The sequence below is a fragment of the Lissotriton vulgaris genome, chromosome 3_1 (genome assembly GCF_964263255.1).
Source record: "Lissotriton vulgaris chromosome 3_1, aLisVul1.2, whole genome shotgun sequence".
NCBI lineage: Eukaryota > Metazoa > Chordata > Amphibia > Caudata > Salamandridae > Lissotriton > Lissotriton vulgaris.
The window spans coordinates 743,108,779-743,121,990 of NC_141689.1; positions in this window are offsets into that span (position 1 = coordinate 743,108,779).

A 13,212-nucleotide genomic window follows, 5' to 3' on the forward strand; every position below is an offset into this window, starting at 1 on the left:
TGCCGCTCGCTTCAGTATGACGGTTGAAGTGCGCAGTACTCAGGGATGGAGCGCACGAAATGGCCGCCCGCATTGTGAAAGACTAGAACGCTAACCTTGCGCTAAAGCGGCACAGCGCTGCCTTGACCTGCCGGGTATACCGTTCTCGCCTCAATGAATTTCTGCACCCCCAGGAACGGTAATACCACGGAAATTCTTTGAGTCTTATTCCTGGCAGTGGGGAACAGCGGGTTGACACCAGGGCGGGCTTGACAGTAGCCACAGTATCCAGTAGGCCCAGAGTTAGTCATGGGTGCATGATACAACTGTTTCTGTGATTTTTTGTAAACTTAATTCTCATTTATGTCTTGGAATTTTAGCTCACTGTTATATGTTGATTTTTTTTTTTATTTTGGGGTCCCTGTAAAGCCTCACTAGCCAGTAGGCCCAGGTGTAGTGAGTGGTGCATGGACCTAGTCTTTCTATGGGGTGTCTTGAATTTAAACATCATTGAGGGCATGGATGGCATTGGATTGTGGTGATTTCTTGAGTGTTTTTCAACTTTTTGGGGTGTATAACTGATGTTCATCTAGCTTCCATTGCTTTTAGGTGCACAAGAGAACCACCAGTGCCATAAAGAAGTCCTGCAGCGGTGTGTGCAGCACAACATCACGTGACAACAGGTGTGGCCACAGACAAGACAACTCTGCAACTTGTGCAACTGCGGCCTGCTTTTCTGACATCTCAAGAAGATGGCCCCAAAGAAAGTTGGCCATAGCGCCTCAGCGGAAAAAGTTGCCAGTGCCACTGCCAGTAAGAAGGAGCAGAAGAAGCAAGTGGCACCACCTACCAAGGAGGCTGATGTGCCCACCGACACCATTTTTGGGGGAAAAAAACTATGCCTGCAGCAGCAGCGGTGTCCGCCGGGGACCAAGCTGGAAGCAGCACCTCCGCTTCATTGGGCTCAGTGCCACCACGGCAAGTTAGGTCCAAGAACATGAGTGCTGCTGCGGCAGCCACTTTGGTTGTTCCATCACCATCGGCCAGTGATCTTGGCTCATCACAAGAAAGTACCATCCAATCAACGCTGGGTGTAACTCAGCTGACGAGTGTTCAACAACCACAGCCACAAACACTGGTGCAACTAGTACAAGCGCAAGTACATGGGCAAGGAGAGGCGCAAGGAGAGGCGCAAGGAGAGGCGCAAGGATAGGCGCATGGAGAGGCGCATGGAGAGGTGCAAGGAGAGGCGCAAGGAGAGGCGCAACTAGAGGTTCATGGAGCGGCACAACTGCCTACAACTCTTGTTCCTCCAGAAGTAGGGGCACATCAGGAAATTAATATTCAAGAGAAGGTATCATCCGAGGAAGCCACTCCTCCTGATGATTATTCATTGTCTTCCAGATCCCCAGCAAGAAAAAGGTCAAGGAGGGATACTACTACTACTACAAGTTCTTCTACTAGCCCCCTTCATTCTGATGACCTTGATCGTGATTGGAACCCTGCAATGCAGTCTGAGAGTGAGTCACGCCATGAGCCGACAAAGGTAGCTAAGCCTAAAAGGAAGCCTCCCGCAAGGCTTCGACTTATTGGTGATGACGACGAACAAGAAGTGGTGTCTTGTGCTGCTGATGAACAGTCTGACGATGCCCCAGTCATCACAGTTGTCACTCCAGCCCGAGCGGGCATGCAGCAGACAAACATTTTGACCCTATCCCGAATGGTTGCTGAGCGGGATATGGGCGGCGTGGCACTGGTCCCACCACCCTTAACTACAAAATCAACACGACCTACAGCTTCCATCTTATTTAGTCAGAAGGGCCGGCATAGACCTCCATCCAGCTCAACCTCAAGTAGTGGTGCTATAAGCGAACAACGGAAACAAATTCAGCCACACCAATCCTCCACTTCATCTGGCATTGAAAGTCAAAGTAGCACCTCCACCACCAGCGGACATCACCAGTCCCCAGTTTGGGACGTCTTTACTGTTAGCGCAAAGGCGGAAAAGATGGTCGTTTGTTCGATTTGTAAAGTATCCGTTAGTCGGGGTAAGCTTGGTACCAACTATGGTACCGGAGGCCAGAGAGGTCATCTCAAAAACACCACCCTATCCAGTGGTATACACACCTAAGTAAGATCGAGGAGGCCCAACAAAGTAGAACTGATCCAAATGTATCCATTCACATTGCATCTGATGCTGACGAGGGGCTGATTGTACAGGGGGGAAGTCAAGAATCGAGCGACATTTTTTCTGGTACACCCAGTACCCCTGGCAGCAGCACTGCAGTGGTAGCGCCCACACCCTCTACCCCTGCAACATGTATGAGGCACACTAAGAGTCTGGGAGAGACACCAATGCAAAAAACTACATCACTGGGCCTAACTGGTTTGAAGTCATCATCATCACGTAAAATGATCCAGCCCACCATTCGCGGAATGTTGTGGTCGGAGACGCCATTTGAACGCATCCATCCAACAGTGCGTCTGTATAACGCAAAGCTGGCTAAAATGCTAGCGCTGGACCTTCTCCCTTTTTCTTTCGTGGAAGGGGTGGGGTTTCTAGAATTAGTGGCAACAGTCTGCCCTAAATGGAAGGTTCCTAGCCGGTCCTATTTTGCCAGAGTTGCGGTTCCAGCACTACATCAAGATGTGCTGGAGGTGATTGGGGCAGCTTTGCAGGAGAGTGCTGTTCACACTATCCACTTGACAACAGACATGTGGACCAGTTGCCAAGCCCTTGATTACATGTGCATCACTGCACACTGGGTCTCTTTTGCAGGGTATTTTGCAGGGATTAGAGACAAGTCAAGTGCAGTTTTTGACTTGGACACAGTTTTTCAAGCTACTCGGAAACATGCAACATTAGCCATGTTTGCCATGGAGAAAACTTATACTGCAAAAAACATTTTGGAGGAGTTTAACAGTAAGGTTTCTGAATGGCTGCAAACAAGAAATCGCATAGTTGGTTATGTTTCCACGGATAATGGCAGTAATATAGTTAAGGCCATGCAGCAAGGTGACTATTTCAGAGTGCTGTGTTTGGCGCACGGTATAAACCTGGTTGTGCAAGATTTCTTGAAAAATGAAAACACAGTCAGGAAGTTACTGACAACCTGCCGAAGAATCTGCACACATTTCAGCCATTCTTTTAAGGCCCGGCAGGAGCTGAGGAGCATTCAACATGAACGTAAAGTGGCAGTCAAAGGACTCATCCAGGAGGTGGCAACACGTTGGAACTCAACCTTTTACATGCTTGAGTGTCTGTATGAGCAGTGCATGGTAATCAATGAGTCTGTCTTTCAACTAGGTTCTACTATGAAAGACATGAGGCTAGAGTTGGAGGAATGGAAGCCAGTTAAAAGCCTGACAGACATGCTTCGTCCTTTTGAGGTCTTCACGCGTGAAGTCTGCAGGGAGGACTGTTCTTTGGGCAAAGCTATCCGATTGTTGGTCATGCTAGAGCACCAACTGAAGGCGGTGTCTTCAACATTCAGAGATGATGTTGAAAAGCAAGACGCATATCCGTTGGTGGAGAGGTTATTAAGCCGCCTAGTTGACGATGAAAGGCATAAAAACATACATACAGAACAACATTACATTTTTGCCACTATTCTGGATCCACAGTACAAAAAGGCAGAGGCCAGCAAAGCATTCATTCCTTTTGATGAAGCAGATGTTTCAAAGTATAAACATTGGCTAGCTGTGTCAGCCACTCGGAATTCGTTTCTCTATCATTTCTTTCCTTTCTCTTCTGTCCCCGCTTTCTTCCTCTTTTCCTGTCTCTTTTCTTTCTCCTTTTCTCCTTTGTCTTGCTAGTTCTCCTCTCTTTATTGCATAGTGATACTGTTGATGCTTTTTATTATCCTGGTCACTAATTCTTTGTTTTCTTCAATATTTATATGCAATTTTTCTAATGAATTGGTTGTAACTTAGCCTCCATGATATATTACTCTTTATTGATAGTCATCAACTGTATCACTTTTTATTATGTTTAACTATTTATTTACTGCCTGAAATTCTAATAAATTCTTTTGAACTAAAAAATAAAGAAATAATGTTTTCATTTCTTAATTGAAAATAAAAGTGAGTGAGCGGAAGGGTTTGAACTACTGCACTTGGCAGTCATGTTTCAGTACCTCAGATAGGCCAGGACTCGGCGGTAGTCTTCTTCTGTTCTTCTGGGTCGTAAAATCATTGGTCAGACACACTAGATAGTCGGTCAGGGGATTGGAGGTTCAACTTCTGTTCGGACTGAGCTATGTCGAAAGTCGAACTGCACCTATCACCAACAATATCCTATTTCTCTTGTCCATACTTCTTTGTGTGCAGAATAGTCCCTAAAACACTAGCGGTATGGGATGTGCTCCTCTCAAATCAAAAAGGCAACTGCTACCTTTTACTTACTGTAAACAATGACATTTTGTTGTTGGAAATTGTCAAAGCACTTACATTAACCCGACGAAGAGTGGCACTCAAGACCCTGATGAGGCCGAAACCGGAGGGGGGCCTAGCGGTGCCGGACTTCGAAAAGTATTATTTAGCGGCTCAGCTTCAGACTTTTACCCAGGAGGTAGCGAGGGAGTTCCAAGGCCCAGAAGAGACGAAGGGAAGTGGTATACCCAGACATGTTATATCCTACATTGCACTTCGACAGCGATTAGCTTTAAGAGACCTCACACACGAAGAACGCACCATACGTTTGTGCTGGAACCGTGTCCATGGCCGAGCGGAGCTGAAACACCTGTATGCTCCGGAGATCCCGTTGGGGATGCCCACCGCCTTACCACACTGGGGCGACTGGTCGCGCTTAAGGTACTGGGAAGACGCGGGGCTACAACTGGTGGGTGACCTCTATGAGGATGGAGTGTTGTTGCCCTTCCAGGAGATTCAGGACCGCTTCGACATACCCCGGGGCGATTTCCTGCTTCACGCAGCAGTCACTCGGGCGATCCAGACGCACTGGCAGAAGGGTATGGAGGAGCCGCTAACATCACCGGTGTGTCAATACGCCATGATGTCATTGGGGACGGTCAAAGCGGTAACGTGTTTATATTCCAGGTTGGTCAAAGAGGGGCTGCCCCCGCTCGACACACTCAGAACTCGGTGGGAGGCTGATATTGGGAAAGACATACCGGAGACCACGTGGGCACAACTAATGCGTCGAGCCTTGAAGGGATCGTGCCACGCCCGGTTTCAGTTGGTTCATTTTTACATACTCCACCGGGCCTACCTGACCCCGGCGAAAATTAAGAAATATTTCGCCTCAGACACGGCGGCTTGCCCCAGATGCCAAACGCCTGCGGCGGACCTCATGCATATGCTGTGGTCCTGTCCAGCGCTGTCCTGATACTGGCTGCTGATAGGCGACACCCTTAATGGAGTCACTGGGAGGTCCCTGGTCTTTGACACGGCAGTAGGGATCCTACATTGGTTCCCTCATACTCCTAAAAACAAACTCTCCAGTTATTTCATTGATCTTGGGCTCATCCTGGCAAAGCGGGAGATAACCAGGCACTGGAAGGCACGAGTTGGTCCAACAGGCAATAAATGGCGCAATGAACTCCTAAAGTGGGCTACGGGGGAGAGCACCCTGCGGTATCAAATGGCGAGGTGACAGCAAAACGAGAAGGCGCTAGAGGCAGCACAGGAATGGGAGGCGTTAGTACAGGCATTGCACGATTACAGCTCTTCCAGCGACTCAGAGAGTGATGATGTGGCACAGCCTCGTTCCCAATAGAAATATATCTCACTGATCTTCTATACAGCAGGAAATGGTTTCCTTCCACAAGCTCTTACCACACACGCAGCACAACGTCGGCGGGGCAAGGGGAGGAGGGTGATGGATAGAGGTAGAGGGAAATGTAGAACACTCTTACTATCATTATTGTTTTTTCATACCGTGTGATTAGTCCCTGGTCCTCTGGGGGGGGGGGGGGGGGGGTCGGGTTGGATGGGAGTAAGGGTTTTTTTCAGGATTGTTTAGAAAAGCAGAAGAAGATCGCTCATTTATTTGGATCGACACCGGAAGACTACCAGGCCCTCATGCGTGGACTCAACGCACACGCCGCCCGACCTTCGGGATGTGGGCTGAATTGCTGTGTACTTAGGATGCTCCCCCACGGGGGTTTTTCTCTTATGATTAACTTTGATGATATGTCTCTGATCAATTATGTAATTTTGGCTGATTCCTGCAATAAAAACATATTTAAAAAAAAAAGCACTTACATTAAGAAGACTGGAATAGACAGCAAGGGCAACCCAGAGGACTGCACTCAGTGTCTAGAGGTATTGCTGGATCAGAGTTTTGTTTCACACCATTTGCCGACTGGGCAAGCTTAGCTACCTACACAGACCGACTCATAATCGCAAATAGTAGTAGCACAGAGAGTGATGGTAGAGGCAGGATAAGAATGTAGAAAGTAGTCTACATTAGAAAAAGATCAAAGACTCTTTTGCAAAACATAGAATTATTAGGAAACAGTTTGTAATGAATAAGAGCTGTAAAAGTCAGGGAATTATAAGTATTAATATAACAATAGAATAACTTACTGGGGCCAGCAGAAGAGCCTGCAAGGGACTGATCCTGTCCACCTTCTTCCACCGGAGTTTCAGTCGCCGCCGGTGCCTTGACCCTGGGAGTTGCTGGTGAACATGAAATAAAGAAACACAACATGGATGATTGTTTTTTTGGAAATATTTGATTTCTTTGAACACAATCTAAAATTATGTTGGGGAAACAAACTAACAACAATTGCATCTGACCTGGTCAACTAGGAGGATAGTAGTACAGTATTTCAGGATTCGCAGACCGTCTAATAGGAAAGTTATGTAATTCACTAACTACACCAACAACAAAAAGGTTCTACTACGACTGCCATCACTCAGCAGCACGAGACGTCGCGTGACAGACACAGTCCGTCAATACGATTGCAGACCACTAACAAATGTCCTATAACAAGTAATAAATAATATACTCAACGTATCAATCCACCACTATCTCTTCAAAGTGGCAGCAGCAGGAGTACAAAGAAGGACTAGACTTGAGTCTACTGTCTCTAGCATTACGCAGTAATGCTCTCAAATGAGTAAAAAGTTGCAAATAAGTAAGCATAGTAGCAATGCCAATAACCAGGCGAGCACCTGCAATGACAGAAGCTATTTAAAGATTAATTTACCTGCAATGTAATAGATTAGCAATATAACAGAGCAGAAGAAAAATAAGTAGTTAATAAATAGCTACTTAACAAGGCCAGGGATCTCCAATCCTAGCAGGTCGAGCATGTCATGCTCCCGGTCCAGGATGTCAGTCCACCGGCGCGTCGCTTGCTGGTAGGTGCGCCGGACCTCAGACTCCTTACACATGCCCTGGCACACTTTCTCCCACAGCTGGCGACGCTCCCGGAGGAAGTAACTGGAAGCAATCCGCCCACCTGCTGCCACGGTCTTAGGGAGGTGGACTTGAACAAAAACCATCAAGGCGGCAAGCTCCACCGCAGAGAAGATCTCCCTGGCCTGGACTTCCTCCCCCCTCAAACGCCCACAAGGGAGCCGGGTACGGGGTGCTGGGCCCTTCCCCTTGCCCTTGTCGGCTCCCTTAGCCATGGTCCTGGGCACAAGAAGAAGGAAAGAAGAATAGGTGTGAAAAAAAAATAAGAGAGAGAGCGAAAGAAATAAAGTAGGTAGTAAAGTAACAAAAAGTTAAAAAAACACAAAATATAGATGTAGGAAATTGTAGAGATAGATAATAAGCAAAAAAAGTTCAGAAAAACATCGGATTACAAAGATGTAAGATGGATAGAAAGGTAGCATGCCCAAAAACCATAAAAATGAATGAAAAACAAGATGGCCGCACCCATAGAGGACCACGTGGGTAAGTTTGTGCAATATTTTCCCCGCGAGCACGCAAAAACACACGTGAACTCGTAATAGCGCGCCGCACACAACGCGAGATTGCCAATAGCGCCCGGAACCGGAAATAAAGCAACGCGCACAAGATGCCCTCGCCCATGTATGACCGCATGGGTCACTTCGCTGCAAGCGGCCCGCGAAGATGCAAAACAACCCACGAACACGCAAAAAAAAACAATCCGCTAATTTGAACGAATTTGCGGATTGCGAGTTTCATTTCGCGCAAATTCGCACCCTGCGAATCTCGCGAAATTGCAGAAAAACAAATTTTGCAAAACTGAAAGCACTTAGCAGGTGCAAAAGTTCAAGCTAATTTGTAACAGTTCCCTGTAGTGCTTTCTGAGGGGCCCCTCCAGAGTTCAGTTGCCTACTTGCAACTATTCTGTGACCCTGCTCTGACCCTCAAAGCAGGGTCAGAGAATAGTTACAAGTATGGCACAATGCTCCTGTAAAAAAACATTAAACTGCAACATTAAGCACTTACAGCTAAGGAAGCAGGCGCCAGACTTGAAGCTCAAATTCAGTGACACATTAACCAGCCCCAAATTAATTCATCTCAGTTGAGGCTGGGAAGGTGTGCTTTCCCCCCCATAATCTACAGTGGTGAACCAGAGGGTGCTGTGTTGAACCAGAGGGTGGCAGTGCTGAACCAGAGGGTGGCAGTGATGAACCAGAGGGTGGCAGGGATGAACTAGAGGGTGTCAGTAGTGAATCAGAGGGTGCTGTGATAAACCAGAGGGTGACAGTGATGAACCAAAGGGTGGCACAGGTGAACCAGAGGGCGCTGTGATGAACCAGAGGGTGGCAGTGATGAACTAGAGGGAGACAGTGATGATCCAGAGGGTGGCAGTGGAAAACCAGAGGGTGGCAGTGATGAACCAGAGGGTGGCAGTGATGATCCTGAGGATGACAGTGATCAACCAGAGGGTGGCAGTCTTGAACCAGAGGGTGGCAGTGATCAACCAGAAGATGGCAGTGATGAACCAGAGGTTGGCACTGGTGAACCAGAGGATGCTGTGATGAACCAGAGGGTGGCAGTGATGAACCAGAGGGGGACAGTGATGATCCAGAGGGTGGCAGTGGCAAATCAGAGGGTGGCAGTGATGAACCAGAGGGTGGCAATGATGATCCAGAGGGTGGCAGTGGCGAACCAGAGGGTGTTGTGATCAACCATAGGATAGCAGTGATAAACCAGAGGGTGGCAGTCTTGAACCAGAGGGTGGCAGTGGTGAACCAGAGGGTGGCAGTGATGAACCAGAGGGTGACAGTGATGAACAAGAGGGTGGCAGTGGTGAACCAGAGGGTGGCAGTGATGAACCAGAGGGGGCAGTGGTGAACTAGAGGGTGGCAGTGATGAAACAGAGGGTGGCAGTGATGAACGAGAGGGTGGTAGTGGTGAACCAGAGGGTGACAGTGGTGAACCAGAGAGTGACTGTGATGAACCACAGGGTGGCAGTGGGGAACCAGAGGGTGACAGTGCTGAACCACAGGGTGGCAGGGGTGAACCAGAGGGTGGCAGTAGTGAACCAGAGAGTGCTGTGATGAACTAGAGGGTGACAGGGGTGAACCAGAGGGTGCTGTGATGAACCAGAGGGTGGCAGGGGTGAACCAGAGGGTGGCAGTAGTGAACCAGAGGGTGGCCACGTAGAAACAACATGGTCGCAACCGCTGCGACCACACAAGTAAGTTTGCGTTTCCGAACTTGTAAATAACCCTCGCGAACTGGCAAAAACCCTCGCGAACACGCAATTTTTTAAAATCAAATTCGCACAAATTCGTGGATTTTGCGGATTGCGAGTTCGATTTCGTGTGAATTCGCGGACCGCGAATTCGCAAATTTCACCCTTACTTACTTAGCGCCTTCAAGGTCATTTCTCTTAGGCAGAGGAACTCTTAAGTGCACCAGCTCATACAGTATTCAATTCAAACCCAAGATGGTTTGATTCTTCCTAGTCCCAGGCGGCACGAAAGCTGAAGGAGGCCCTGAAAGTTACCCCGAGAAATCAACAATTTATACGCACTTGTCGCATAGAATACAAACAGGTTTTAACTACCCATAAGGGAGTTCTTAAGGAGGAGGCATGGAAGGAGTTGCTTGAGACTAGTACCCTAAGGAACAGTTCTAGGTTTTGGGGCATTGTTAGCAGACCGCTGTTTGCTGCAGATACAGGCAGTGACATAGCCTCCCACAAAACAAAGGAAGGATGGGTGGACCACTTCCTGTCTATGTTTAAGGGCCCTGTGGCTCACCCTGGACAGCCACCTTGGGATACCAAAACTGATAGGTTGGCTTTTGAGCAGACAGAGGTGGAGGTGGGGATAGCTGGCATAACTTGTAACAAGGCTTAGGGCCCGGATGGAATTCTGCCGGACCTTTACAAATCGGATCCACCCTTTTGGGCACCGATCTTTGTGGCCATTCTCAATGCAGCAGCCAGGGATGGCTGCCCTGAATCTTTGGCTATCTCTACATTTGTCTCAATGTTTAAAAAGGGGAATCGCAACAGTACGTTTTGCTATCGACAGATCTCCCTCATTGACTCATTAGTAAAGGTGGTGGGTGGTGTGCTATTGCAAAGATCATCCTCATGGGCTGAGGAGCACAACACCATCTACGACATCTAATATGGGTTTCGCCCTGGGCAGTCAACGGTGGCCCAATATCTAAACCTTTCCCTGATCCTTGGTGAGTACACGATGGCCCGCCCAGGTATGATCTACATGGCCTTTATGGACCTCTTGTCTGCGTTTGACTGTGTCAACCGGGTCAAACTGTGGCACTCCATGAGGGCCATGGGGGTGGAGGCCAATATCGTGGACTTCCTAATGGATCTGCATAGGGGCACTAACGTGAATGTTAGCTAGGCTCATGATCTTTGGGTTTCTAGATACTTTAAAATCAGAAGGGGCCCCCTTCCTAGTTAATCTTTATATAAACAACCTCAAAGGAGCCTTGGTTGCAATTGGGGCTGATTTCCTGCATATAGGTCGACGGGGTCTCCCCGTCCTCCTGTATGCGTATGACGCGGTCCTCATAGGTAGAACAGCCAGGGGACTCCAATCTCTATTAGACTCTTTTCTGATTTTTATGGGGTCTTGAGATCTCACATTCAACAACGCCAAATCTTATATCTTGCAGATAAGGGCTTGGGCCATGAGAAAGTACCGCTTTGTGGTAGGCCTGAAAAGGTCCTCTTGACATCAGTGTTTTCATATCTGGGGGTTCTGCTGGATGACCGCTTGAAGTGGGGGCACCTTACACAGAAGAAGAAGGGGGATGTCACTGGAATAACTGCCGCTATTTTCAACTTTGCTGCTAAGATGGGTAAGCGCCCAATCGCAGCCATGTTGAAAATTTATCAGGCCAATGGTGTAGTGACTGCCTATTACGGCAGGGAAATCTGGGGATACACCACCCCAGATGCATTGCAGGTGGTTGCGAATAGCTTTTTAAAACACCTGCTGGGTGTGCCAAATAGTTTATCAAATTTGGAACTGGGGTCCCTTTTTCATGTGACACACTGGCACTGCACCCTCTAGTGTTTTGGCTCAAGTGCTGGTTAAATAAGGAACTAGATCTCACCCAGCAGATTATAACTGAATGTATGAGCCTTGATTATATGTCTCGAATCCCATGGTTGAAATACATTGGAGGTTGTCTTGCAGAGCTCGGTCGCCCTGACCTTTTTTTAAAACCCTTCACCATAGTAAAAAAGGATGTGGGCCTGGTTAAGAAAGCTTTCAGTTGCATCAGGAAGCTAGAAAGAGATGAGGTAGAACTACGAAAACCTAGCGTTTGTGAATTCTTGGACTGGAAACAAATTTATTGACTGAGCCATACCTTCTAGGAACACTGTCCACCTATGAGAGGTTTTTATTGTCCAGGTTCCGCTTTGACCTTTTTCACTTGTTACTTGCCGTTTCAAAAGGGTGCAGTAGAAGACAGGTGTTAGCACCCTGTGGCTGCAACAGCGTGTCTCCTCAGGGCTTGCTACACTTTATGTTCTTCTGCAAATTTTATGAAATACCAAAGAGATATTTTTGACTTCCCCTTAAAGAGAGGTTGAATTTTACCCAGGTCCACCCAGCTCTTCTGTATCTGCAGATGTTGAAACAAGACTGTATCTTTTTTTATTGTGAGATATTTGAAATCAGTGGTGAGAACAAGGGCTTGTCTGGTATCTTAGCCATCGTAGTGGGAGAAGGTACCCTTTGCTTCAAGTCAAGGTTCATGGGTCCTTCCCTTTTGAATTATATAGATTCACCTGTTTCTCACTTGTTGTTAGGAATTGTATATTTGTAAAGTTTCCTGAAATTATCGGGGAGAACAGAAAATTGTCTAGTACGCTTGCTATTTTAGAGGGAGAAGGTACCCTTTGTTTCAATCTGCGGTCAATGTGTTTTTCTCTTTTTTAACAACATATATTTTATCTGTTTTTACTCATTTTTCTAAACAGTAATTCCGATTGTATCACTTTTTATGAGGTGAGAACATGTTGTAACTTTTATGGTTCTCATATCGTAAAACCGAATAAAGTTGTCTTTGATTTGATTTGAAATGCTGGACTATTACCAGAATGAGCTTTTAAAATGGTACATCCCAGCTTGAAGGTGCAGCGTTTTCCCACGGGAAGCCAGTTTAGGCTTTTCAATAAATATCTAACATGATGCCATTTGGGCTGGTGAAAGAACAGCCTAACTGAGGTCTGTGTGCGATCGCCCAGTTGTATTTTAGCGACGCATCACAGGACCAAGGTACGGTCACCACAATCGTTCATACAGAAGGTGAGGCTGATATGTGCAGTGCGAAAATAAAATAAGGTGAAGTGTCTAAAATGGCTATCAAAGCAAACAAAGACCTTTAATAGTGTTTGCTTGGACGTCAGATTAAAAATAGTGACATGACAGTGTGAAAAAATCACTGTCTAACTTGCTTGGTATAAATCCAAAAAGATATATATAGGGCCAACATGTTTATGCCTTACTGTGAAAGAATCACTGGCATTCGTCAGGGCCAAGCTCTTATCTGCTACTGCAAAGGCACTATCATGTGTGCTAGAAAAATAGAAAAACTAATAATAATAAGAGTGATCATTCAAGACCATCCTACCACATCTTCTTAGTATTGCTCAGTTGATGCAATAGGTCTTTCCTGTATAAGAACGAGAAAAGGAGAGAGAACCATGTAGACATTGCATGTGTATAATCCTCAGTATTACATTACAGCAAGTACTATGTAGAAGGTGCTGTGCATGTGCAAAACCAGTGATAATTCAAAATAAACTCAGACTGGACCATCAATACTTTGTGATAGTCACATACAAA